This window comes from Chiloscyllium plagiosum, chromosome 15 (assembly GCF_004010195.1).
Source record: "Chiloscyllium plagiosum isolate BGI_BamShark_2017 chromosome 15, ASM401019v2, whole genome shotgun sequence".
Taxonomy (NCBI): domain Eukaryota; kingdom Metazoa; phylum Chordata; class Chondrichthyes; order Orectolobiformes; family Hemiscylliidae; genus Chiloscyllium; species Chiloscyllium plagiosum.
The window spans coordinates 55,679,465-55,707,181 of NC_057724.1; the positions used below are offsets into that span (position 1 = coordinate 55,679,465).

The 27,717-nt window shown below is 39.6% G+C and overlaps 1 long non-coding RNA gene across 1 annotated transcript; it reads right to left on the reverse strand.

Annotated features, from left to right (window-relative positions):
- Positions 1 to 27,717, reverse strand: LOC122557513. The gene is made up of 3 exons (XR_006313861.1): positions 27,660 to 27,717; positions 15,371 to 15,479; positions 1 to 407 (listed from the first exon to the last, which is right to left on the reverse strand). It is a non-coding gene; the product is annotated as an uncharacterized LOC122557513 (long non-coding RNA).

Sequence of the window (27,717 nt, forward strand, 5' to 3'; positions counted from 1 at the left end):
TGAATAGTTTTAAGAATAAGCAAAAAATAGAAAGACATAGCTTAAAGAGAGTTCCTCAGTCCTGAGCCAGCTTATCATCAACGATGCCTGTGCCCCGCTATGTCTTCTCCGCCACCTCACTGCCGTCCACAACCAACACTGAAGTCATCGCTCTGCAGGCACCAGCATTTGTCACTGGGCCAATTCTCCACCACCACTGCTTTGCCACCACCAGCACCAGACCCAACCAATGACAAAGTCGCCGATTATCAGATGCCAACTTTCACCGCTCAGCCTACCTCGCTGACATCATATCTGCCGATGTAGCAGCTGCCACTTCTGATTCCGGGTTCCATGCTCACCCCAGAAAAATGAGTAAGGGCTCACTTGCTTCGTTCTCCAAGCTTCGACAGTTCCAGATGGATACCCTGGAACATTAAATCTTGGTTGAGAAGAGATGAACTGGCTTCCCTTGTTTATTTGTTAGCCCCTCAGTTAGTCACAACAAGATTAATTTAAAAAGGATTCCTCCAACCCCCACCCCTTATGGATGTCTTCCTCATGGATCAGATTAATGTCTGTCTGTTTATGAAGGATTGAACTCTTTTTAAAAGAGTACGGTAAAGAGTTATGAACATCATTAGAGGGATGACAGAGTTCAGTTACATGGAAGAAGCTGTTTTGTTTTCCTTAGAGAAAGTGGAAATGTGAGGAAAACCAATTTTATCCAGCCAATGGTTAGGATCCAAAATGACTTACTTGAAAATGTATTGGTGTGGGCAGATACAATTAATGCTTTAAAATGGAAATCGGATACGCACATGACGATAAGATAATGCAGGAGTGAGGGACTTCAATAAGCTGCATTATGCTTGCACAAAACTTAGAAGGGCTCATTGAATTGAATGCAATAGCCTCTATGTGTTTTTTGCCATGGGCATTCAAGGTCCATGCATGGCTGTGACTTCCAAAACCAGAAGTCAATGTATTAGCATATCTATTGATGAATGCAGAACCTGGAGTAGCTATGCATCTGATAGGGAACATTGACTGAATGACCTTTTCTGTGCTTAAATCATCCCATGTTCTTTTGATTCTAACAGCAGCCTTCACCATAAAGGTATTGCTTTATCAACAGCCTGTGCTGCTGTGGTTTGAATATTCAGGTTGCCTAATATTGCCTAATTCCATTTGCAAAACCTTGAATGGCAAGAAAGGTTCAAAGAGAAAGATTCTACCTCATCTGATCAAATTGATGTTTTGTGACTATTAAGGGGTGCTTAAGCAATTTGACAGTTTGGGCTTATTCAAATGAGTTTCTTCCATTGAATATTCAGTAATTGTTATGTAGTTCCTATTAATTTCTTAGCAATAAAATGTCCTGGTCGTTTGTTCATCAGTGTACATGCAGCCATGTAACTGGCGGTGTTTCACAATATTGTCTGCATAAGTCATTACTTTCTCTCTCTCTGCTTTGTCTTGTCATCCAGATTGTGTGCCCACCAGTTCAGAGGCAAGCATATTTTCACTCCATACATTTAAATGTATTTACCTGCAGAACTGTCAAGTGAGGATTCAACCAACCACTGCCAAATTTACTGCATTAAATGGCTTGGAGATTACCTCTCTGGGATGTATTGCACTCGAGTAACACTATAAAAGCTTACTGTAGTCAACCAGATATTTTCTATTGTTGACACCATGCACCCCATCATTGATGTGCATGGACTTGTCCTTGATCACCATCCATGGTATTTTCAGGATAACAATGAGGATCACAGACCACAAGGAATGCCATTGTATTTACACTGGGAGAAGACTACCCAACTCTGCAACACATATCATTAGGTTCTATGGCACAATTCAAACTGGATCTGTAAGCCCCTTCTGAATGTACACATTTTATCATACTACAGAACTAATCTCACCACACAGCCTCACTCAGCTTATTAACCAACTGCTGGAGAATCTAGAGGTCATGGCTCCTGATTTGAACTCTCGTTTTCTTAACAGCTAGGTTATTCTTTTGGGAACAAGTTTAATTCACTCGGAACTATGCAGGGATATTGCCTAGGAACACAATACATCTTGTGAGGACATTTTTCCCTCTGGATGTTAAACACTAGAGAAGAGCGTTCAATTCTGTCTATGCGGCTAGCTTTGAATGCTGATCCTGGATATGAAAGGAAAGCATTTTATCTCGGTAAAACGCTGCATAATTAAACTAGAGCAATTTTTCCATTGAAGGGTTAATTGGTATTCTACACAAAGCCTACAACTGGCTTCAATTCATTTCCTCAGAGTCAATAGTTGAGTATGTTAAGTATCCATCAATAGAAAAGCATGAGCGGTGAAATGATGACTGTTATAAATCTTCTCCTGGCACACAGGTCTCAGAAGAAACATTTAATTTCACTCCAGTTTTGTCAGAGCTGATGATATTGACATAACAGTATGAGGTTAACATGATTACACATTTACTGTGCAGCAGCTGAATTGTTAATCAGTTTTGAATGTAAGTTATTTTAGAATAATTCACTAATTCTCATGTAATTCAGACATGAATTGTAGAAACTGGTATTTCAAAATCAAGTCTATCTAATGAAGATAGAGTAAAATAAAATAATTTGTTAAGTAATAATGACATCAATTAGGAATTGACATCTTGGTGCTTGAAAATGATTTTTTTTCATCTTTAGCATGAAGCACTCCCACATCACCTAATAGTCTCAATAAACTCGGGAGAAGTGGTTTAATTTCATGACATGGTCAACCAGATGAGGAGAAAGTGGTTTATGAAGGGCTGATGAAGGGCATATGCCTGAAACGTCGATTCTCCTGCTCTACGGATGCTGCCTGACCTGCTGTGCTTTTCCAGCACCACACTCTCAACCCCGACATCAACCAGATGATTTTGTTCAGTGCTTTATCATTCATTAACAGTAATGAACAATACTGGAAAGGAGAGTTATTTCTTCTTCATTCCTAATTACTTTCAAGCAGGTGTTTATAAGCTCCTTTTCGAATACAACTGGATGTATTGCTAGTGTTACGTGTTACTGTAAATATTTTTAATCAACCTATTCAGATAAGGTACAACAGAGCTATGGAGCTGATGAGATTTGAACTCAGGTCTCCTGGCTTAGAGGTGGTGACACTATCACTGTGCCACAAGAGCCCTTTTATATATTGTTGTACAGTTATATATCAGAGTTTGGAGCTAAAGTGTTATACTATAACAGTTAATTGTTCTTGCTGTATTTCCTTGCCAATAATGACACAGCCAATCAGCACCTTCCTCTCATAGTATAAATTGGTGTATATTTTCTCAGTTTGTTACTTGTGACATAGCCCTGAGGAGTACAAAATGAAAAGCTGTGGCTTCTTGTTCACTTAAGTTCTGTACCAGCAAGGAATTATTTAAAATGTTGTTTCAGTGGAGGCAATGGACTTGTGGTATTATCACCAGACTATTAATCCAGAAACTCAACCTATGTTCTAAGTTCAAATCCTGACATGGCAGATGGTGGAATTTGAACTCTGGAATTAAGAATCCACTGATGTCCATGAAACCATTGCCGATTGTTGACATCTGACTGACTTCAGGGAAGGAAATCTGCTCTCCTCACCTGGTCTGGCCTCTTTGTGACTTAATGTGGTTGACTCCCAATTTACCTTTCCAATTTCCTAGCAAGCCACTCAGTTCAATGGCAGTTAGGGATAAAGCAATAAATTCTGGCTGGCCAGCCAGCAATGCCCATGTCTCATGAGTGAATAAAAAAAAGTAGAAAACATTTCACAGTTACATCTAATAAATATGTAATGTATAACAGAACCGGTAAGAATAAGTCTGTACCAAGTTTCCATTCTTTACAAGCAGCCTGTAGAATTAAATAAGATAGTGTTCCCATTACTTCAAATTTGAGTCATGATTATTCATCACCTGGACTATTTCAACAAACAGTATGAGTTAATCACATTACTATATGTCTGGGGTCACATATAGAAACATAAGAACATGGTATATGAGTTGACTTTTTTTCCCCCGCAAGGCTCTTTGGTTGCTTTGTGGAGTGATGAAGAGTTGCCAGGCTTTGACTAGCACTCAGTGTTGTGTGGCATCCTGAAATGGGTTCTGGTCAGCTCTCCAACCAACAGTCACTTTAATTACCTTATGTACTAAGTGTTGTGATGATTTAATTTTGAAGAAATTAAACTTAGAGATGATCTGATTGAAGTCTGTCAAGTTTTGAAATGGGCTCAGTCTGGCTGTTTAGGGTATTCAAGTTGCTTAGTAAGAGGTTAGGCATTTAAAATATATAGTTAAAGAGTAAGGTTATATACCATGGAGTCTCATTTTTATAGGGAATCACTACCTTCTAGAGCAAAATGCCAAAAAAATGACTAGATAAGGATTTATTAGTCTTTAAAAGTAATTGTGACAAATTCCAGAGAGAAGAGGAGGTTTTGAGACCAAGTTGCCTGTTGGTTCTAATATTAAGGCATTATGAGCTACCAGAGTTTTTTTTAGAGATTGGCCTTTTGTCTATGGTGTTAAACAGGAAATTCCTAATTTTTTTCTTGATTGTTGCAAATGTTTCAACTTGTATTTTTGTCAATTCTATGAGTTGATGTGACAGTTTATGAAAGATTTAAGAGATTGCATTATTGTTCTGGTGGGGCTGGGTTGATGAACCTAATACTAGAACATAGAACAGAAAACAGTGCAGCACAGTACAGTACAGGCCCTTCAGCCCTTGATATTGTGCAGAACCTTTATCCTACTCTAACTTACATACCCTTCATTTTACTATCACCCATGTGCCTATCCAAGAGTTGCTTAAATGTCCTGAATGTATCTACTATCAATGAGAAAAGCCATAGTTCCCTCCCTTTCTTCATAAGACATGCCCTCCAGTCCAGGCAGCATCCTGGTAAATCTCCTCTGCACTCTCTCTAAAGCTTCTACATCCTTCCCATAATGAGGCAATCAGAACTGAACACAATATTCCAAGTGTGGTCTAAGCAGGGCTCTATAGAGCTGCAGCATAACCTCATGGCTCTTAAACTCAACCCCCCTGCTAATGAAAGCCAACACACCATACGTTTTTTTAACAACATTGTCAACTTGGGCGGTAACTGAGGGTCTATGAATATGGACCTCAAAATCCCTCTGTTCTTCCACACTGCCAAGAATCCTACCTTTAACCCTGTAACCTGCATTCAAATTTGACCTTTTAAGATAAATCACTTCACACTTTTCCAAGTTGAACTCCATCTGTCATATCTCAGCCCAGCTCTGCATCCTGTCAATGTCCCGTTACAACCTACAACAGCCCGCCACACTATCCACAACTCCACCAACCTTCATGTCATCGGCAAACATCCTAACCACCCTTCAACTTCCTCATCCAAGTCATTTATAAAAATCACAAAGAGCAGAGGTTCCAGAACAGATCCCCGTGGAACACCACTGGTCACCCAGCTCCAGGCTGAATACTTTCCATTTACTACCACCCTCTCTCTTCTATGGGCCAACCAATTCTGTATCCAGAAGCCATACTAACTTCTGCTGTTTTCATATTTTGACATTTGTTTAAATTAACGATTTCAGGAGAGGTGCATAACAGTTAATTCTCTGAGACCAACTTTAAGCAGGTGACAAAACAGTAATCAAATCGTTGTATACGATTAAAAGTTATGCAACAATAAGTGGCCAATGTTGTATTTGGGTTAAGAATCCAATCTCATCCTCACTTTATATTGCACTCTTTTAGTCAGATAGAGAGAAATTTCATTTCCATTTGTCTGAGATAGACATAAACCATGTCCCTCAAGGTGAACGTTCACTGTTGTAACTCACTGATAAGCCTGTGTTATGTGATTTGCTTTATATTTCCTTTGGGAATACATGAAAAATAAATGCACACACCAGTTTTGTGCTTCCATTCAGAACCAGTTTCTTTATCCTGTTAACTTTGGAAATCTGAAGTACACAGTCTGCTGATGTCATATATTTAACAAACAAAATATATTTATTCTGAAAGGAATTGAATGGTAATAAAAAAATCTACAAGGTGCTTTTATGGTCATGCAAAGAGCTAAAAATCAGATTTAGAGTAAGATATCTACCTAAATCACACAAGTAGTGGTTTGAAGTAATTACAAGTATTCCCTACAGGCACATAGTAGAAAATTCAATGACTTATCTTTGAACCCTAGGAATGAACTCCTAGGCAGAGTGAGTTAAATATTTATTGCTCTACATATTCACCATTTTTTTTACCTCCATGATGATATGCCCTTCTTCTTCTAGAATAGTGATTTATTCCATTCTAATGAAATGTTTGTCAAAAACAATTACATTGCTGCAAAAAATAGACTGCCATGCAAGCTAAATCAGTGTGCTCCTTTAATTGCTGGTCTGTGGGATAGAATTAAAATATAATACTTACAATCCTACCTTTATAGACTTTGAAGGTTTGAGAATGATTGGTTGATATAATATTTAGGCAAATTATGTGACATTTTAGGCTGTGGATAATGTAAATTCATGGCCATGGTCCTCCTGATATATTGTGTTAGTTTGACACCGATACTGGAAGCAGTTGGTAAAGCAGATTCATGATGCAGTTCTGTGACAGTTTAATGGTGTGATACTGTCACGTGTTGCACATAGTGGATAACATTGATTCGCTACCTTGCTACCCTGGAAGGGCACTGTAACTGAGGTTGCTGGGGACTGTTAAGGGATTTGGTTGCTAGTTTGTTTTTGCACTGAATTCAAGTGTTTTATTTCATCTTTGTAAGTCATATCCTCATTATCAGTTAGCATTAGCATTGACATTGCAGCAATCCTTTTCATTCCTTACTGGATGCGATTGTGATATTTTGAAACCACCATCAGTCACAAACACGTTACCTAAGAAACTGCTTCAGCTATGAGGAACCTACAGTTTGACAGATCAGAGGGAAATGTTAGTTTTTAAGAAGAATCACTTTTATTGTGATGGATTTTAATTCTGATCAGTATAACACAAAAGTACATAAATATTTCAGCTTAACTGGCTTTAAGTTAAAATGTCTTAATTTTCAGAACTGTGCTGATAAACAATGCTGTACTTCTTATATAGCCACTCAGATTATACTGTTTACTATGCTATCACATTAATCTGTTTTTAGAGGTTATTAGTCGTTGCATTTATTTAATTAAAGACACAGGCCCTCATGCTCCATCAGTTAGGCTGAAATTGCAAGCATTGTGTTGTGAAGTTTTTCGAGGATGAGATGAATTTTATGGTCATCAGGAGGGATACAACCAGAGGGATGGGGATGGGATTGTAAAAACGCACATGATGGCTGCAGCACCATGGGTATTGCCTATCCATCCTGCCTGTCCCCACAAGTAGAATACCATGGAGGGTGAGACGTGGCCTCTCCATTCATTTATGGGCCAAATCATGGCCACTTCAAGGACTCTTCCCACCTGTGGAGTTCAGGGAGACATAAATCTACCCTTTGAAAGTTTAAATGTTCACTGTAAGTACTGTGCATACTGTGGATCAGGACATACTCCAGGTCTCAACACAGAACAATAGCAAATATCTCAATATTTGTTGATGTTACCCTCAAATAATCTGGGTCATTAAGTTGCTGTTAGATCTAAACTGCAACTGTTGTAGACAGGGGATCAAAATAGAGTGATAACATAACATAACTCGGCTGCACAGTGTTCTGATAATCAAATAATTAACTATAAAGGGAAGGGAATGGTGGACTTCAGTAGAAGTAGCTTTATGTTTCAAAGAATAATTCAGGGCTAGCCACAAATAGTTAATAGTGCTAACTTTCTATGACTGCACAAATTGTAAAATTTTATAATTTGTATGTGACAGCAATGTGTGTAAAAGTGTCCAAGACAAATAATGTGGATTCCTATTTGACAAAGGCAATTAACAAGGCAGGACTGATGACTGTCATTTGAATGAGTCTGTCTGGTTAGGTCATTCTGATTCTCAAACATTAAAATGAAAGGGATTACAATTAAATATATTCAAGCAAAAATTCCTGAAATAATTAAGGAAGGAAAGTCATTTGGTAGTTGGTCTTTGTCTTTCTGCTATCAGCTTACTTCCAAGGCTGTGATGGAAGATCATAGAGCTAATTAAAGGTAAAAGATAAATCTCACTCGTTCTTCAGTCCAGATGTATTATCCTTGAGTAACAATATTAACTGTCTGCTGAACATTTTTTGAGTGTTTTTTTAGCCTTTGTTATTCCATAAGGAAAACTATCTCAGTTATTGATCAGTCTGTTACACATGCAAGTCTTGCTTTATTTTTGTTAACATATGCTTCCTTAGGGGTGGCATGGTGGCTCAGTGGTTAGCACTACTGCCTCATAGTGCTAGGGACCTTGGCTGGATTCCAGCCTCGGGCAACCGTTTGTGTGGAGTTTGCACATTCTCCCTGTGTCTGTGTGGATTTTCACCGGGTGCTCCGGTTTCCTCCCACAGTCTAAAGAAGTGCAGATTAGGTGAATTGGCCGTGCTAAATTGACCATATTGTTCAGGGATGTGTAGGTTAGGTGCGTTAATCATGGGAAATTTAGAGTAATAGGGTAGGTGAATGGGTCTGGGTGCGATACTCTTCGGAGGGTTGGTGTGGACTTGTTGGGCTGAAGGGCCTGTTTCCACACTGTAGGGATTCTGTGATGAAGTTATTCACCACTTTGCAACTATCCTTTATCTTGACATAATGCAGAAACTAACCTTTTCTATGCTTATTATGTACTTCAACAAGATCTTCTTCCTATTCCTTTTATTCTCTGTAGATATCACTTAGTAATTTCTCTGACCATAAACGTCTTTATTTAGGTTAACTTTTATTCTCTTCCAAATGCCAAAGTTTTAATTTTTACCACCCCACATCTGTAACCTACTCCATAAGCTAAACTTTAAAGACTCTCCAGTATTTATCTCCTATAATGTGCATGAACATACAGAATATACCGAGACATTATGCTGATGCAGTATTATATGGATAAATACAAAGTGATAGACTTTGGTGTGAAAAACAGAAAACACACAGCAAAGTAAAATTCCACCTGCTTCCAATACCATCACTTTGCAGTTAATCAAAATCCAGAGTCAATTTCCTTCTCTATGCAATGTCTAGTTTTGACTTAACTGCTGCTTCTTAGAGTTTAAATCAGAGTGGTGCTGGAAAAGCACAGCAGGTCAGGCAACATCTAAGGAGCAGGAAAATCGACGTTTCAGGGAAAAGCCCTTCATCAGGCCTTTTGCCTGAAACGTCGATTCTCCTGCTCCTTGGATGCTGCCTGACCTGCTGTGCTTTTCCAGCACCACTCTGATCTAAACTCTGGTTTCCAGCATCTGTAGTCCTCACTTTTGCCTTGCTGCTTCTTAGATTCTGTCCTATCAGCTTGTGAAGCCTTTTCCCCGAATGTTCTCATAACCAAGAGCTCAGTCTTTTAATAGTTTTCAGAGTTCTAACCATCTCTTCTGGTCTGGAAATTTCACAAACTGATCACTTTTATTGAGGTAAATTATTCTCTTAACTGTTTTGAATAATCTCATTTTCTAGCTTCTCCTACAAACTAAATTTAGCAAAATGTTTTAAAAAATCATCCTAGTCTTCAATAAAACTAATGGCTAAGTGCCTATTGTTTCTTAACAAACTTCCATTAACATACCAGAGGTCCTGCATTCACTTGCCCTCCTGAAACATGCTGGTTGCAAAATCATGCCTCTGGAACAACCAATCTAATTAATTTTAAACCAAGACCCATATGCCATTAGTGTTCAATCTAAGCTTTAAAATATATCAACCACACCCTTTCATCACAACATAGAGGATAGTAAAGCTTCTGTTCTGAAGAAGGATCATTGGATTCAATGTTTCTGTCCACAGATGCTGCCAGAACTGCTGAGTTTTTCTTAGTTGGGGAGTTTAGGTCTGTGATGAGAAGAGGTTTCTCACTTAGAAGACAGTCAACCTGTGGAACTTGTGGAGGATGTGGAGGCCAGATCACTATATTCAAGAAAGAAATTGATATATGTTTGATATTAAAGGCCTCCAAAGGTATGGAGAAAAACTAGGAAAATGGCGTTGATGTAGATGATCAGCCATGATCATATTGAAGGGTGCGACAGGTTTATAGGGCTGAATGGCTTACTCTTGCTTTGAGTTTATATGTATTAATGAATTTAATTGAGGAAACTGTTTCCCATCAAGAAGTCCAAAAGTGTTATTGACCTCTGCAGATTGGAGTGTGGCTAATAAAAAGAGGTTAAATGAAAATTTGCTTGTCCCACCTCTCAAAAATTAAAACTACTGATAAAGAATACAAATGACTAGTAGATTATATTACATCACAATATGATATATGTATTAAATATTATAAGACACCACCATGCCCAGTTGTAAGTGTTCCTTTATTCCAGAAATTTGAGGTGAAACTGACTGCTCTTGACATCAATTTGACTGCATTTAACTGAGGGTGGCATCAAGGAGCCTTAGCAAAACTGGAATCAGTTGGAAAATGTTCCACTGGTTGGAGTCATACCTGGTGCAAAAGAAGGTCATTGTGTTTGCTGGAGGACAGTGATCTCAGCTGCAGGACATCTCTACAAGATTTCCCTGGGGTAGGGTCCTAGGCCCAACCACTTTCAGCTGCTTCATTAAGGAACTTCCTTCCATCTTAAGGTCAGAAGTAGGGATGTTCACTGATGATTGCACAATATTGAGCACCACTCTTAGCTCATCAAATACTAAAGCAGTCCATGTCCAAATGCAGGAATATCTACACAATATCCATGATTGGGCTGAAATGTGGTAAGTAACATTCATGCTACACCAATTCCAGATAATAACCATCTCCAACAAGAGAAAATCTATCCATCATTCCTTGACATTTGATGGTGTTACCTTCACTGGATCTCCGATTATCAATATTTTTGGGGTTCCTATTAATCAGAAGCTGGACTAACCATATTAATACATTGGTTACAAGAGCAGGTCAAGAGGCTAGGTAACTCACCTTCTGACTCTCCAAAACCTGTTCACCATCTGCAAGGCATACTTCAGGAGTGTGGTGGAAAATCCCCACTTGCCTGATTGACTACAGATCTAAAAACATTCAAGAAGTTTGACATCATCATGGACATCGCAGCCCGCCTGATTGGCACCACATCCACAAACATCCACTCCCTTTACCATTGATGCTCAGCAGCAACATGTGTATTACCCACAAGATGCACTACAGATATTCACAAAGGCACCTCAGACAGCAACTTCCAAATCCATGATCACTTCTATTGCATAAGACAAGGGCTGCAGACAGATGGGCACAATACCACCTGCATTTTGCCTTCCAAGACACTCACCATCCTGAATTGGAAATTGCCATTTCTTCAGTGTCGATGGGTCAAAATCCTCAAATACTCTCCCTAAAACCATTGTGGACTATAGCATACGGACTATAGCATTTCAAGAAGGCAGTTCACCAGCATCAACCCAAGGGCAACTAGGAATGGGCAATAAATGTTGGCACAATTAATGATGTCCACATCCCATGAATGAATAAAAATAATATCAGTGAGAAAGATTTAGCAGCAAATATCATGGTTTTCCCTTGTCCATGGAATCAATGTCAGATAAATGCATTCAGGTTATTCTTATTTCTTTACAGAATCCTGGTGTACATTTTTGTGGGTTTTTATAAATTTTCCTGGTATTTTATGGCATTGGTGAAGGAGCAGCCACTGTTCTGCTAATCTGTGCCTGGAGGTCTTCTGTTGCTGGAGGAAGTCAAAATGTGATACTATTACCAGATGTCAAACATGGCCACGAAAAGTAGCATGTCCCTACAGAGCAATACTCTGAAGCTTTCCATAGCTATAGCCTCAGCATCACTCCTATAAGCAGAGTAAATTTTAGTCTGCTGAACTTGAGCGCAAGGAAAATATTCTTTATTTACCTTTTAAATCCTCCACTATGACTCAGTCTCAACCTAAGTTAATTGGATACATTTTCTGCCTATCTCAGGCTTCAGAAGCAGGAGTTTTCACCCAAGGATAGTGAAACAAAAGCAAAATTGTGCATTAGTTTAAAAAGGATTATTAGAAGATAGTTCCACTCACAAAGTTGATTATTACCCAAATTAAATTATTCACCTTTCTGTGTTTGTTTTCAGGCCTTTGAGATGGCTTTAAAAATTAAGCTTTTGTTTGAGGCACAAAACATTATTGGTTGTATTTAAAAATATTTCTATTTTTTACATTTACTAAGAAACTCATCGGTAACACAAGTACAGTTAGTTGGCCAGTTATTAAATGTTGGCTTTATCAAAAGGTGAATTAGACATACAAGTTGAAAAGTTTTTTTTGTGATAAACGTATTTCCTGCTCCATTAATAAAGTTGTACCACATTACTACTGCTGAATATAGCAAGCAATATTTCTTCAAGTATAACTTTAAGAATAAAAAGGTTTAATTGTGCTGGTCCCAGACAGTTTTTATGTTTTGTATTGGTATACAAATTGGTTTGCAGTGAAACGTAAGAAAAAAATAATTCTAAAAACACGCACATTTTTGGGTAGATTTTGTGCACAGATTATTGGTCCCCAAAGCAGAGTCTGTATCCTATCATCTTGGACAGTTTTCATGAGGATGGTAAAGTTCTCATGCTTCCCTTCAACTCAATTCAATAATTCAATTCCTTGCTCCATCAAAAGCACACCAATTAAACAGACCTCTTATTGGATGTGATAATTATACGTGACCTCACTAAAACCTAGTGTTATGGCTGAACAGTCTGATTATTATTTTTAATTTTCTTTCCTAGTTTTAGATTATTCCTCTCTGAGAGTATTAACTCATGCTGGATTATAATAGCAATTATACAAAAATGGCAATTCTATCAACTATTGTGTGTGAACCCAGTCATTTTTGTGGTTCATTATTTCTGGAGGGTGTGATATTACATTTAAACTCCATTTAACCTTGACCATTGACCACAAACATTTCCAGCTTTACTGTAGAGCAATCATTGGTAAAAATCATGACTGTGCATTTCCCCTACTGCCTGGATTTGCTGAGGTTGACTATATCAACTCCATTGACTTAACACAGACCTCAGTTTGACAGGTATGGTTCAGTTCTACAGTGAAGTATTCACCCATTATGTCACTAGGGGAGTTCTCAGTGGTCCAGGTTCTACCCTAAGTTTGACAGTACATAATTTTGCAACAGCAGACCTATTGTAGAATGCCTTTGGTCTTACTTCATTATAATTGAGAGGAGTGATTCTGCAAACTGACACATTTGACAGTGCAAACATGTCAAGGTACTTAATGTTCAAGTAATTTTCTGAGATGTGTTATCTATAAGAATCACTTTTGAACAGGAATAGCTACAGTGTGCAGATGCATGCTTCAGATTTTTATTTTTATAATATTGCTAAAAGGGTTTGGTCCTTTTGTTACACGGTTCTGAAGAGGCACCACCTTTGTCAGACTGTTTCACAGTTCTACATTTCTTTTGAAATACACAAAAAGATGGCGTAAATGACAATGAAATACATCATCACATTATTAATGTACGATATTATTAGGGCATCCTAATAATGTTCCAAGCATTAATCCATTTCAGAGGGCATTGTGAAGAGCAGCAAGAATGATTCATATATCTTGAACTCTGGCTTTGAGAGACTATGCAGAAGTGAGTTGATTTTGATTTGAAAAAATGATTGAAGGAAATAATCTAGCTCTTTAAAATGCTGAACAAAAGTTTTTTTTATTTGTGAAATTGAATTGTTTGTATAGAAATAAAGCATAAAGCTTTAGATTAACCAGCAAATTATCAAAAACATTTTTCCCTGCACTGCTATCATGTTGCCACAATACTAACCATGAAGTAAACATGGAGATTCAGTAGGCAATGAAGAAAACAAATAGTGTGATGGCCTTCATAGTGAGAGGATTCAAATACAGGAACAGGGATGGCTTGCTGCAACTGTGATGGGCATTGGTAAGACTACATTTGGAGTATAATGTGCAGTTTTGGTCTGCTTATCTGAGGAAGGATGTTCTGACTACTGAGACAGTGCAAAGATGGTTTACCAAACTGATTCCTAGGATGTCACCTTGTACAGGGAGAGACTGGATCACTTAGGACTATATTCACCAGAATTCAGAAGAATGAGGAGACGATCTTATAGAAACCTATAAAAGCCTAATAGGATTAGGATAGAAGCAACAAGGATGTTTTCAATGACCAGGAAATCCAGACACAGATGTCAAAGTCTAAGGTTAAAGTTAGGCTTTTTAGAACAGAGTTAAGAAGAAATTTCTACACACAGAGAGTGGTGAGTCTGTGGAATTCTCTGGCACAGGAAAATGTTGAGAATAAACCATTGAAGGTTTTCGAGGAAGATAAAGATACAGTTCTTTGGACAAAAGACATCAAAGGATATGAGGACAAAGAATTTGGGCAGCATGGTAGCTCAGTGGTTAGCACTGCTGCCTCGCAGCACTCGGGTCCCAGGTTAAATTCCAGCCTCGGGCGACTGTCTGTGTGGAGTTTGCACATTCTCCCTGTGTCTGTGGGTTTCCTCCAGGTGCTCCGGTTTCCTCCCACAGTCCAAAAATGTACAGATCAGGTGAATTGGCCATGCTAAATTGCACATAGTGCTAGGTGCATTAGTCAGAGGGAAATGTGTGTGGGTGGGTTACTCTTCGGAGGGTCAGTGTGGACAGGTTGGGCCGTAGGGCCTGTTTCCACACTGTAGGGAATCTAATCAATTCAAAGGATATTCCAGTCAAGGATACCCTGGAACAGGGTACTGAACGGGATGACCGGCCGTGATCATATTGAATGGCAGAGCATGAGAGTGTGCTGCTGGAAAAGCATAGCAGGTCAGGCAGCATCTGAGGAGCAAAAGAATTGATGTTTCAGGCATAAGCCCTTTATCAGGAATGATGTCACTCCTAATGAAGGGCTTATGCCCGAAACGTCAATTCTCCTGCTCCTCGGATGCTGCCTGACCTGCTGTGTTTTTCCAGCACCACACTCCCAACTCTGATGTCCAGCATCTGCAGTCCTCACTTCCTCCTCCTTGAATGGTAGAGCAGTGCTAAAGCATCAAAAGGTCCAGGCCTGCTCCTACATTTGATGTTTCTACATCTCTGAATTGATGAATGTTTAGTTATCGTACTCAGGAGAGGTCACAACCAAAGTTGGATGGAAAGTAAAAATGTCACAGTTTTGATGGAGCAGTTCTGTCCAGAGAATGAGGGTAAAATACATTTTTGTGGAAAAGAATATTTTATCTTGCGTTTAACATGATATTTTTATGCTGTGAGTGCTTACCTTTGAATCAGGGCATAAAAGATTCTGTTCTTTAACTATGAACTCGCTCTTTTGCTCTCCCTGGCTCTGTAAGTATTGCCTCTTGAGGTGAAGATTGTAATTGAGGCAGCTGCAAATAAATATATAACCTACAAGTCAATGTGAATGTTGTTTTGAGATTGATCCTACAACATTGCCTCATCATTGTGTATAACATCAATACAGACAACAGAAAAGCTATGGCTTATCACAAACTGACAGCAAGTTGGCAAAAAGATAATAGAGTAAGACAAATTCATATTAAAGAGGCAATAAAAGTAAAGATTTTAATATGCTGTATGATCAGCCATTTTTGATTTTATCTCAGATTCCCAGGATTCACTTTTTGTAGTTTGAATAATGGTTAGAAAATAATTCATGGACAAAGAAATATTGCACATTTACAATTTGTCCAATTTCACTCTAGTTATTTTTCAAATCAGATTTTTAAAGAATTCATTCATGGGATGTGGACATCACTGGCTGGGCCAGCATTTATTACTACTCCTTGGTTACCCTTGAGAAGGTGGGAATGAGTTGTGTTCTTGAACTGCTGTAAACTATTAGTTGTAAGCAGGCAGACAGTGCTGTTAGGGAGTGTATTCAAAATTTTGATCCATTGACACTAAAGGAATTATAATATGTTTTCACGTCAGGATGATGAGTTACTTGGATGGGAGCTCACATATGTTGGCATTTCTATGTATCTGCTGCCTTTGTCCTTCTAGATGGTATTGAATTGACTTGAATTGTATTGAATTGAATGATTTATTGGCACTTGTATTTACATGAAAATACAGTGAAAAACTTCAACAGATATCAAACTTTGGCACCACTTTGAATAACTTAGAATTAAAATAACTGAAAGGGAGTCCTGTTCGGGCTTCACTGCTCAGCCATCATCTTTCTGCCACCAATGCCAGACCCACTAACATCAGAGTTGCCACTCTTCAGGCGCCATCTCTTGCTGCTGGGTCTATCTTGGCAATGCTGCCAGTTCTGGTGTTGGACCCACACTCGCACCTTCACCAATGAAATTTAAGAAGGAAGAGGAAAATAAGGATGAGGTAAATCCGACAGAAAAGGAACAGACTGTGGATTTGGAAAATGCTGTCTAAGGAGCACTGGTACACTTCTGCTTTGAATTTCTGGATGGTGGCATCACCATACATATATAGAACTCATGGCCTAATGTAATTCCAGAGCTACAGCAATGCAGTTAACTCTCAACTGTTCTCTGAAATGGCCTCGCAGGCTGGTCAGCTTCAGGAAAATTAGGAATTAGCACTAAATGTTGGCCCAGCCATTGATGTGCAGAGCCAATGAATGAATAAACAAAAAAATCTGGGAAATATGACAATCACTGTTATGGTTTCAGAAAACCCCATGTTCATTAGAAAATAGTTTTTGGAAAGATTTTAAGAGGTGGGGTCTGGAATATGTCTTTTTGTTCTTTTGAGATAATGTGGCAGTTTTTCACTCCACAGACCAAGGCAAATGACCCTGAGTGGCTCGCATTTGCAGCCCACCAATGACCATTTTAAAAAGATATTCCAGTTCCAGAACATTCCACATTGAGTGCAGTGTATGTTTTAAAATGTATGAATGTGGCACACCTTCAGTGGGCATGAAACAATTTTTATTCCTTACTCAACATCAGCGAAAAGAGACTATCTGACTATTCTCAACTTGCTGTTGTGGCGAGTTTGCTGAGCTTGAATTAGATGCTGTGTTTCTGTAAAGCAACTATATCTGGTAATCATGAAAAGCCCTCATAAATGCAAGGCTTTAGTTCATAGACTTGGTATAGTTATTGAAACTGCTGTCTTAGTGATTGCAAACAAAGGTTAGGAAAATTAATGAATCTCACCATTAAAAGATTTAAAGTTGCAACTCTGTCTGAAGCTTGAAATTACTCAAAATGACTTGGATTTAAAATGAGCAGAGAGTTACTTTATGTCAGGAATAAACACAAAATGGTTTATTTGAAATAAATGCCAATGTGTCTCTCATACTACTAGCTCCAGCTTATATGATTTAGCTTCCTTTGTAAAGTTTCAACAGCTGGGCTTTGAAAGAATCACATAATTTAGGAGGCATTGAACCGCACAATGTTTCACCTAATAATTTTATGCAGGCAACCTAAATAGGAAGCTACAGAATTCTGTCAAGACATTTCTAATTGCTAAAGATAACTGAATGTGTTGATGGAAACTTATTTTAATATAACTAAAAATAATGTGGATAATTCCAAATAATGAGTCACCCTGGAGGTGATAAGGATATTCTGCAAATGTTATAAATACTGTAAAGAGGACATTTTGACAAGAATTATGTGAAGACTTTTACAGATAGTCAATATTGGTACTTGCATGCTAAGAATGACATTGGTGAGCTGTGGGGGCCGGAGATGTTGCAATGATAGAGGCATTAAATCAGCTGGGATGCTGACCAAAAATCCCTGGGTGATTCTAGGAATGGGGAAAGGAGACAAGGGGTAGCCAGTGACAGGCTGTTGTTAAACATTCATTAATCCATGTGGAAACAAAAACCCAAATATCTCGACTCATTTCCTTTGTGATGAAGTTAAGTTTATATCCTCTAATTACTGACTCAATAGCAAATCAAATACCTTCTGGCAACTCTCCACACTTCAATCAACTGTCATCTTAAGCAGATGTATTCTAATGACAAAGGCCCCAGTTTTATTAAAAAGATTACATACTGAAGAAGATTACGTTATTAGATAGTCTTTATAAATCAGATAGAGAACATAGAATGTTATGGCCAATGGGGGTATCTTCCGTCAGTACTATTTATCATTTATAACATGATGAAGTACTGGGAGATATGGACAATCTGCTTAAAATATGAGATCAAGATTTGGGACTGGAAATCTCGACAGAAACGTGGAATGACATTTGGGAAAATGCCAGAAGAATCACCATCTGCAACAGAACTCAGGCCATTCAGTTGAAGATACTTCATAGGGCCCATATAGCACTGGATCAATTGGCAAAATTTAAGGCAGGAGCATCTCCAATGTGTCCCAAATGTAAAATAGAGGTGGACACTCTTGTACATTGCTTATGGACCTGTCATAAGATCTGTAGACATTGGACTAAATTAGCAAGTGCTCTGACAGAAATCTTAGGAACAGAAATTAGAGTGGACCCTGTATCTCTCCTTTTGGGCTTTTCGAACTTACTCTCCCTAGATATGCACGGAAAGAGATTATTTTCTATTCTCTCTTTCTGCGCAAGGAAAAATATTTTGGTAAACTGGGTGGCTGAGGGCTCCCCTGGAATTTTGAATTGGCAGATTAATTATGGAATGTATTCCCCTTGACTTCCTTACAAATATGGTGCACCAAAAGACCGCTTATTCCATAAAATATGGCAGCCCTTCTTGAATTATATAAATACAGATATTTCGGTCATCCTAACAAGAGCTTTTATTTAATTGAGATGGCAAGCCTGGCTGGTCCGGGGCCCCTTGGGAGAGGAATCCTGCACGAATACGAGTTTTGTTACGTTTTGGTGTTAATACATTCTGAGCATGTATCTCACTACTCAATTTCTGTGTTATCCATCGTTTCTTTTTCTCTTTTTTTGAATAATGTAAGAGACTTAATTATACACTCTGGTTAGTTGTAGATTAGATTAGTAGTTCGTTGAGTTTTGTTTTTTTTTCTCTCGGTATTTTTTTTCTGTTTGATAAATTTTGGTTATTATTTATTTAAAATTTAATTGTATATCAATGTTTATACTTGGGTTTTTTTCTTATTTGTAAACTTGTAAAAACATGTTAAATTTTCAATAAAAGTATCTATAAAAATATATATATACATGATTGATGATATCTAAAACTTGATTTGGAATAGCTCTAATTTTTGTTCGTGCTTTGCAAGACTAGATTTTCACAAGACGCATGTTGTGATGAAGCTGCTCCTTTAACAAGGTTATGCTGCCCTTGTTTTTTTTCAGGAGGTCATAAAAACACAGGTTCTGAAAAGTCTGATTATAACTAACAAATACTGCCTCAGACAAAAGGCTTTCAAATTTTAAATAAAACACTTGTACAATAAAAGGGGAGTGGCCAGTTGTCCCAGCTTAGCTTTTCTCTGGTTTGATTTGGTTTTGGCCTAGCTATTCACTGAAAGTAGTCAGGCAGTTGTAAAAGCTGCTGCACCCAAAGAAGCAGGTCCATGCTGATCCTCCTCTCTTTTTGACTTCTCTCCTGCAAGATGCTGTGTCTGATTTTACCTTTTTTGCCCAGGGATGTTTATGGGGATTGTTGCAAATATATGGAACAGCATCATTAAATTGGGATAATCTGCTGTGTTTTCAGAGAGGTTAAGCTATTTGGTATTCTGTTCTCTTTTGTTTGTGTTTCATTCGTAATCTTGTAAATTAATTCTGTTTTATTTAAAACTGCGTGGTTTGACCAACTGCATCCCTCTTGGAATATTCGCGTTACACCTGCTTAAAACAATTAGCAAAGTTAGGGTCTGGGTTACTTTCTTGAAATGTTTTGATGAGGTTTGGCGTGGTCCATAACAATGTCAAATCCCATTGGTCTTAATATACATGTATTATTTGTATGTAAATTAATATATTTAAACTATTTTTGAACTGCTTATTGACAAATAAATTTGCATTTGTACAGTATATTCACAACCAAAGGGCATCTTGAAGTGTATTACAGCTGATGAATTATAGTTACTATTGTAATGTGTGAAACATGGTGACGTAAAAACAACAGATTTTTTTATTAATAATCACATAATTTGTGTGACAATACTACGACTTTAAGAAGTTATTTTGTCTTGATTTTGAAGAGAAAGTTTGCATTCAGAAAATATTTACAAGGATGTTGCCAGGTTTGGAGGTTTTGAGGTACAGGGAGAGGCTGAATAGGCTGGGGCTGTTTTTCCTGGAGCCTCAGAGGCTGTGGGTGACCTCATAGAGGTTTATGAAATCATGAGAGGCACAGATAGGGTAAATAGACAAGGTCTTTTCCCTGGGTTGGGCAAGTCCAGACTAGAGGGCATAGGTTTAGGGTGAGAAGGAAAGATTTAAAAGGAACCTAAGGGGTAACTTCTTCACACAGAGGGTGGCATGTGTATGGAATCAGCTGCCAGAGGAAGTGGTGGAGGCTGGGACAATTATAACATTTAAAAGGCATTTGGATGGGTATATAAATAGGAAGGGTTTAGAGGTATATGGGGCAAGTGTTGGCAAATGGGACTGGATTAGGTTGGGATATCTGGATGGCATGGATGAGTTCGACTGAAGGCTCTGTTTCTGTTCTGTACTTCTCTATGACTCTATGACTAAGGCAGAGGTACCAAGCAATCTACCAGAGCCACTAGAATAAACAGTTTGTGAGGCCTTGGGATGTTTTTGTTTTAAACGTTGGAACAATAAGAGCAACTTGACTGGGTACGTTCAAGCTCCCACAGAACCAGGATCTTTAGTTTTTAGTTTTAAGCAGTCGCTGTTAGGGTCTTGAAGAAGTGGAAGCTATTACAGGTAAAAAGTAAAGGTTCCTTTCCTGCTGCAGGAGTTGCATGTGAGACAATCTGTTTTCTGAATGTGCCTTTTGCCAAGGATGTATTTATGGGATGTTTCTATACTGGAACAGTTACTTAACAATAGTTACTGTATCTATTATTTTGTTAAGTTTTCCAATAGAGCTAAGTTATTCTAATTCCTCTCTCCTTTTGTTGAATTTGAAGTATAGTGGATGAATAAAGTGTATTTTGCTTTAAATCCAGTAGTTTGACTAATCAAATTGCACCTGAAACACATCACATTACATTTATCTTTAGTATAAAAAGTAAGGTCCTAGACTATCTTCTGAATACTTTGAAGGAGTTCAGTCAGGTTCATAACATTTGCTGTGATGCTAAGGAACAAGATTCTGTAGAGTGACCAGAATGATTGCTAGAGAAATGTTTGAGCTTGAAGATTGACTTCAGGATTTGGACAATTGTTCCTCGAAACTCCTCGAAAACTGAGTTAGGGAAGTGGAGCTGGAGCTGGATGAACTCTGGATCATCCGGAAGGCTGAGGGGGAAATTGAGAGGATGTACAGGGAGGTGGTCACTCCCCAGACACAGGATATTACAGCTGGGTTAGTGTAAGGGGGAGGAAAGGGAACCGACGGTCAGAGCAGTGATCCCTTGTGTCCGTTCCCCTCAGCAATAAGTATACCATTTTGGATACTGCTGGTGGGGATGGCCTACCAGGGGAAAGCCATAGTTGTCAGGTCTCTGACACTGAGTCTGGCACTGTAGCTCAGAAGGGAAGAGGGGAAAATTGAAAAGCGCTAGTGGTCGGGGACTCAATAGTTAGACGGATTGACAGGAGATTTTGTGGTCAGGAACGGGACTCCCGGAAGGTATGTTGCCTCCACGGTGCCAGGGTCTGGGATGTCGCCGATCGGGTTTACAGGATTCTGGAGGGAGAGGGTGAGCAGCCAGAAATCATAGAACATATTGGCACCAATGATATAGCCAGGAAAGGGATTAAGGATCTGAAAAGTGATTGCAGAGAGTTAGTTTGGAAGCTGAAGAGCAGGACGAGTAGAGTAGTGATCTCAGGTTTGCTACCGGTGCCACGAGACAGCGAGATGAGGAACAGTCAGTGAATGCAGCTTAACACGTGGCTGTGAGGCTGGTGCAGGAGGGAGGGCTTCAGATACCTAGACCATTGGAATACCTTCTGGGGAAGGTGGGATCTGTACATGAAGGACGGGTTGCACCTGCACCGGAGGGGCACAAATGTCCTGGGTTGCGGGAGGGTTTAAACTAGTTTAGCAGGGAGGTAGGAATCCGAGCCACATATGTGAGAGGGGACAGTTGCAGATGGGGCAGTGACAGGATGTATTGAATCTATCAGGAAGTTTTCTCACACGATGAAACAAAGGGATTGGTTAAAGTGTGTCTGAAATAAGAGCGACAAACTTAGAGCATGGATCAGTATTTGGGGCTACGATGTTGTGGCCAAAACAGAGACATGGGTTTGAGGGGCAGGATTGGTTGCTTGATGTTCCAGGGTTTAGAACTTTTAAAAAGTACAGGAAGGGTGGAAAAAGAGGAGGGGGTGTAACATTGCTAATCAGAGAGTGCATCACAGCTACAGAAATGAAGGTTGTTGAATAAGGTTTGTCTATTGAGTCAGTATGGATGGAAGTTAGGAAAAGCAAGGGAACAGCCACCACATTGGGGTTTTTCTACAGACCCCTTAAATAGCAATAGGGAGATTGATGAATTCATAAGTGGGCAGATTCTGGAAAAATGCAGAAGTAGCAGGGTTGTTGTTATGGGTATTTCAACTTTCCCAATATCGACTGGAACCTCCTAAATGCAGATGGTTTGAATGGAGCCCTTTTTGTCAGGTGTGTTCAGGAGGGTTTCCTTACTCAGTATGTAGACAGACCGATGAGGGGAGAGGCCATTTTGGATTAGGTGCTCGGCAATGAGCCAGGACAGGTGTCAGATCTCACAGTGGGAGAACACTTTGACGGTAACCACAACTGCCTCACATTTACCATAGCCTTGGAGAGGGAAAGAAGCAGTTACTGAGGGAAGATATTTAATTGGGGAAAAGGAAATTATGATGTTATCAGACATGAGTTGGGAAGTACAGACTGGGGGGGACTCAATAGTTAGACGGATTGACAGGAGATTTTGTGGTCAGGAACGGGACTCCCAGAAGGTATGTTGCCTCCACGGTGCCAGGGTCTGGGATGTCGCCGATCGGGTTTACAGGATTCTGGAGGGAGAGGGTGAGCAGCCAGAAATCATAGAACATGTTGGCACCAATGATATAGCCAGGAAAGGGATTAAGGATTTGAAAAGTGACTGCAGAGAGTTAGGTTGGAAGCTGAAGAGCAGGACGAGTAGAGTAGTGATCTCAGGTTTGCTACCGGTGCCACGAGACAGCGAGATGAGGAACAGTCAGTGAATGCAGCTTAACACGTGGCTGTGAGGCTGGTGCAGGAGGGAGGGCTTCAGATACCTAGACCATTGGGATACCTTCTGGGGAAGGTGGGATCTGTACATGGAGGACGGGTTGCACCTGCACTGGAGGGGCACAAATGTCCTGGGTTGCGGGAGGGTTTAAACTAGTTTAGCAGGGAGGTAGGAATCCGAGCCACATGTCTGAGAGGGGACAGTTGCAGATGGGGCAGTGACAGGATGTATTGAATCTATCAGGAAAGTTTCTCACACGATGAAACAAAGGGATTGGTTAAAGTGTGTCTGCTTTAACGCAAGGAGTGTCTGAAATAAGAGCGACAAACTTAGAGCATGGATCAGTATTTGGGGCGACGATGTTGTGGCCAAAACAGAGACGTGGGTTTGAGGGGCAGGATTGGTTGCTTGATGTTCCAGGGTTTAGAACTTTTAAAAAGTACAGGGAGGGTGGAAAAAAAGGAGGGGGTATAACATTGCTAATCAGAGAGTGCATCACAGCTACAGAAATGAAGGTTGTTGAATAAGGTTTGTCTATTGAGTCAGTATGGATGGAAGTTAGGAACAGCAAGGGAACAGCCACCACATTGGGGTTTTTCTACAGACCCCCTAAATAGCAATAGGGAGATTGGCGAATTCATAAGTGGGCAGATTCTGGAAAAATGCAGAAGTAGCAGGGTTGTTGTTATGGGTGATTTCAACTTTCCCAATATCGACTGGAACCTCCTAAATGCAGATGGTTTGAATGGAGCCCTTTTTGTCAGGTGTGTTCAGGAGGGTTTCCTTACTCAGTATGTAGACAGACCGATGAGGGGAGAGGCCATTTTGGATTAGGTGCTTGGCAATGAGCCAGGACAGGTGTCAGATCTCACAGTGGGAGAACACTTTGACGGTAACCACAACTGCCTCACATTTACCATAGCCTTGGAGAGGGAAAGAAGCAGTTACTGAGGGAAGATATTTAATTGGGGAAAAGGAAATTATGATGTTATCAGACATGAGTTGGGAAGTACAGACTGGGAGCAATTGTTCCACAGAAAGGGCAGGGCAGACATGTGGAGACTATTTAAGGAGCAGTTGTTGCAAGTGATGCACAAATTTGTTCCTCTGGGACAGGTAAGAAGGTGTAAGATTAAGGAATCTTAGATGACGAGAACAGAGGAGCTTCTTGTCAAAAGGAAGAAGGCAGCTTACGTAAGGTGGAGGAAGCAAGGATCTAGTGCAGCTTTAGAGCATTACAGGCTTGCTAGAAAAGTGCTCAGAATTGGACTGAGGAGAGCCTGGAGGGGGCACGAAAAAGGCTTGGCAAGAAGGATTAGGGAGAACCCAAAGGAATTTTACTCATATGTGAGGAATAAGAGAATGATCTGGGAGAAGGTAGGGCCAATCAGGGATAACAGACGGAACTTGTGCATGGAATCTGAGCAGATAGGGGAAGCCCTAAATGAGTTTTTTGCTTTGGTTTTCACCAAGGAAAGGCACCTTGTTGTGAATGAAAACTTTGAGGAGCTGGGATACAGTGTTGACCAGATCAAGATTGATGAAGTTGATGTGCTGGAAATTTGGAAAACATTAAGATTGATAAGTTCCCAGGGGCAGACCACATTTATCCTAGGCTGCTCCAGGAAGTGAGAAAGGAGGTTGCTAAGACGCTGGCGAGGATATTTGCCTCCTCACTCTCCACGGGGGTTGTACTGGAGAATTGGAAAGAGGCGAATGTTGTTCTTCTTCTCAAGAAGGGTAATAGGGAAATCCCTGACAATTACAGACCAGTCAGTTCTATGTCTGTGGTCAGCAAAGCTTTGGAAAGAATTTTGAGGGATAGGATTTATGACTATTTGGCAAAGCATAGTGTGATTAAAGGCAGTCAGCATGGCTTTGTCAGGGTCAGGTCATGCCTCACAAATCTTTTTGAGTTTTTTGAGGAGGTGACAAGATATGTTGACAAAGGTCGAGCAGTGGATGTGGTGTATATGGACTTCAGCAAGGCATTTGATAAGGTTCCCCAAGGTAGGCTCATTCATAAAGTCATAAAGTATGGAATATGGGGAGATTTGGATATCTGGATTCAGAATTGGCTGGCTGACAGAAGGCAGAGAGTGGTTGTAGATGGAAAGTATTCTGCCTGGAGGTCAGTGTTGAGTGGGGTCCCTCTGCTCAATGACTTGGATGAGGAGGTTGAGGAGTGGGTTAGTAAATTTGCAGATGACACAAAGGTTGGAGGTGCCATTGATAGTATCGAGAGCTACTGCAGGCTGCAATGCGACATAGACATGCGACTGAGAAATGGCAGATGGGAGTTCAACTGGATAAATGCGAAGTGATGTATTTTGGAAGGTTGAACTCGAATGCTGAATATAGGATTAAAGACAGGATTCTTGGCAGTGTGGAGGAACAGAGGGATCTGGGTGTCCAAGTTCATAGATCCCTCAAAGTTGCCACCCAAGTGAATAGGGTTGTTAAGAAAACATATGGTGTTTTGGCTTTCATTAACAGGGAGATTGAGTTTAAGAGCCGCGAAGTTTCGCTACAGCTCTACAAGTCCCTGGTGAGACCACACTTGGAATATTGTGTCCAGTTCTGGTCACACTACTATAGGAAAGATACAGAGGCTTTGGAGAGGGTGCAAAGAAGGTTTACCAGGATGCTGCCTGGACTGGAGTGCTTGCCTTATGAAGAAAGGTTGAATAAGCTCAGACTTTTCTCTCTGGAGAGAAGGAGGAAGGGAGGAGACCTGATCGAGGTGTACAAAATAATGAGAGGAATAGATAGAGACTTTTCCCCAGGGCAGGATTGATTGGTATGAGAAGTCATAGTTTGAAGACATTAGGAAGTAGGTACAGAGGAGACATCAGAGGTAGGTTCTTTATGCAGAGAGTTGTGAACGCATGGAATGCATTGCCAGCTGTGGTGGTGGACGCAGAGTCATTAGAGACATTTAAGCGACTGCTGGACATGAACATGGATAGCGATGGAAATGTGTTGCTGGAAAAGCGCAGCAGGTCAGGCAGCAACACATTTCCATCTCTGATCTCCAGCATCTGCAGACCTCACTTTCTCCTCATGCACATGGATAGCAGTGAGTTGAGGAGTGTGTAGGTTAAGTTATTTTATTTTACATTAGGATTAAACCTCAGCACAACATCGTGGGCCAAAGGGCCTGTTCTGTTCTGTACTTACCTATGTTCTATGTTCTTTCATTCTTGGATTCCAGATATTGAAAACAACTCAAAGCAACAAAACAAAATCCTCTTACTGGTACTGTGGACTGTTTTCATTATCTTGTAAAGTACAGGATGCTAACGATGATCAAAAAGCAAACAGTTGAAAATTCTAGCTGGTTGTATTTTTGAAAGGGTTGCTAACATGATGAATAATGAAGTATTTCTGGATGCTTTTTGTGCACACAGGAGGTATTTGATAGCAAACAGACAACTCACTTTCAGCAAAGATGAAAATGAATGGCATTGGTAGCAAATGTAAAACATGGGTCAACAGAGTGTATGGACAAAAGATACATCCTACAATTGGCAGAATATAACAAATATTGCCACCCAGAGATCTGTACTGAAGCCTCTGTTTTTTATTCTGTGTATTAATCGGATGAAACAAAATTGAATTGTAAAACCAAGTTCACAAATGACACCAGGCTTAAAGGTAAGTCGATGACAGAGGACAAAGACAGAGATTATGAAATTTAGCCAAAATATGGTGGATAGAGCTCATGTGGGGAAACGTGAGAGTATCAATTTTTGATCAAAGAAAGATAAATCACATTATTTTCTAAATGGTGAGAAATGAGAAGCTGTGGAGGAGTCAAGAGATGGAAGAGTCAGTGGACCAATTTTACAAAATACAACCGTAAAGACTAATGAAATGCTGTGCTTTATTTTAAGTGAGATGCAATACAAATGGGATGAAATTATGCTTCAATTGTATGGAACCCTACTAAAGACTCCATCGAATCCTGCACTTAGTCCTAGGCACTGCGCATCACGAGAAATGATATTAAATATAGGCAGGGGTACAATAAAATTTCACCAGATTTTTAATTGGCTTAAATGGCTAAGTTTTATGGCAGAATTCATAAACTTGACCTGTATTCCAATAACTGCAGAACACTGAAGAGTACATCCAGTTAAGGTGTTTACTATGAATAAAGGATTTGATAAAATGGATAGCCTCTGCTTTGGTAATCCAGAAGAGGGTATGTTTAATCTTAATATTAAAACCAGGTAATTGAAGAAGCACTTCTCCCCATGGAGGGTAGCATGAATCCAAAGCACTCACCTGAACGATCTGGGATACTGTGTCAATTGAAATTTCCTGAATGAGATTGATAGACGTT